The sequence below is a fragment of the Halyomorpha halys genome, unplaced genomic scaffold (assembly GCF_000696795.3).
Source record: "Halyomorpha halys isolate HHAL.00 unplaced genomic scaffold, Hhal_1.1 Scaffold35.1, whole genome shotgun sequence".
Classification (NCBI taxonomy): domain Eukaryota; kingdom Metazoa; phylum Arthropoda; class Insecta; order Hemiptera; family Pentatomidae; genus Halyomorpha; species Halyomorpha halys.
In genome coordinates, this window is record NW_027106137.1 from 610,143 (window position 1) to 611,703 (window position 1,561).

General features: G+C 28.3%; 1 protein-coding gene across 1 annotated transcript in view; it reads right to left on the reverse strand.

Annotated features, from left to right (window-relative positions):
- Positions 1-857: 857 nt before the first annotated feature.
- chic (profilin chic) overlaps positions 858-1,561 on the reverse strand; it is a gene marked incomplete in the record, with an annotated part of 19,944 nt that continues 19,240 nt past the window's right edge. Inside the window, 1 exon segment of the mRNA XM_014429660.2 lies at positions 858-1,561.

The following is a 1,561-nucleotide window of genomic DNA, read 5'->3' on the forward strand; positions in this document are numbered from 1 at the left end:
TGGGATTATGTTTAATTAATACTTGACAATTTTATTTTAACACTAATCCCCAATTTTTCTCAAAATCGGACGAATTTTGCTATCAAGAAAAATATGTTTGTTCATGCATACGCCTTAATAGTCACTGAAATTGTTACTGGATCTATGTTTACACTAATACCCAACTTTCCTGTAAACAGTACTAGCCGTTTTCGATCGATAAGTGTATCGTGGAAAATTATGTGCATGCCTAGGAGCGTGATTAATGGAAGCTGTTAAAATGTATGTAAAATCTATACGTAGGTACCAACCAGCACAATCCAAATGCCACCTATATTGAATAAATGGTAATAAGTGTTTCCGTGTTGTTCTCGAAAACAAATTTGACTATGGACTAGCTTTTAAAGATTTTTTTTTTCATTTTGTACATGAACACGAAGCTTTCTAACCTTTGGCAGTAAGAACTGTAGTATTTTATCTTAGACAACATCCATTGGGCACAGCGAGGTTATAAATTTTATTAATCATTTGGACATATTAAAAATTGGTACTTACATCAGTGAAGTTGTCAATTTACGTATAGTATCCCATATGTCTACACAGCTACAGTCGTATTAATTGCATTTAAAAATCCACGCCTTAGTTTCCAACTCAAATATTTTAGCTTATAAGTTACTGTACAATTCTCAGTAACACCATGATTTAAAACTATTCATAATTCAATTGCACCACTACTTCCTTTTTCAATATGCGAACTCGATCACGTACTAAAGTGATGGAATTTCACTATCACCAAGATCTGATATTTTCAAATTGGATTCGAAACAAAGTAGCTTTGCAATATCTTAAAATAAGAGGTTAGGTAATAAGGAAAAGAATTAAATGCAACTTCATTTTTATTCATGTTCTTTAAGGGGTTCTTGAAGACAAAATTACAAATGCATTATTTAAAATAGTATTCATGCGAAACAAATTTATAAAAAAAAAAAATAAAATAAATAAAAACGTAATAAAGTATGAGATACACATATAATATAGTTGATATAGCATCTATACATCATATAATGGGCAAATGTTGTTCCACAATTGGCACACATACAGAACAAAGGCTTCGTTCAGCCAAGTCCCACAACATTCATAAAAAGCACAGCGCTTTACATTAATATTACCTCTAAGGTCGATAAGGAACCGAAGTTGCAAAACATATTGCATCAGAACCCCCTTGAAAACACATTTTGATATTAATAAATGAGTAAATTTGGCTTTAAAATCGGAAATCTCAAAAACAATAATGGTTATACTTATTAAATCAATTTCATAAATTATATTTCGATTTAAAAAAAAAAAATAAGAAAATAAAAGTAAAAAAAAAAAAATTAAATCATACTACTAAACTGAGCATCAATTATAATATATATATTTATTTATATATTCGAGATATTGAAAATGTTCATGAATCCCATTACTCTAAATTTTATATAAAAATTCTTGAATCACATAAAGAATACATATACATAGAATAGTAGTTTTTTTTTAAGTTGTTTTATTCTTTTTCATTTTTTTTTTGTTTGGTTTTGTTTTA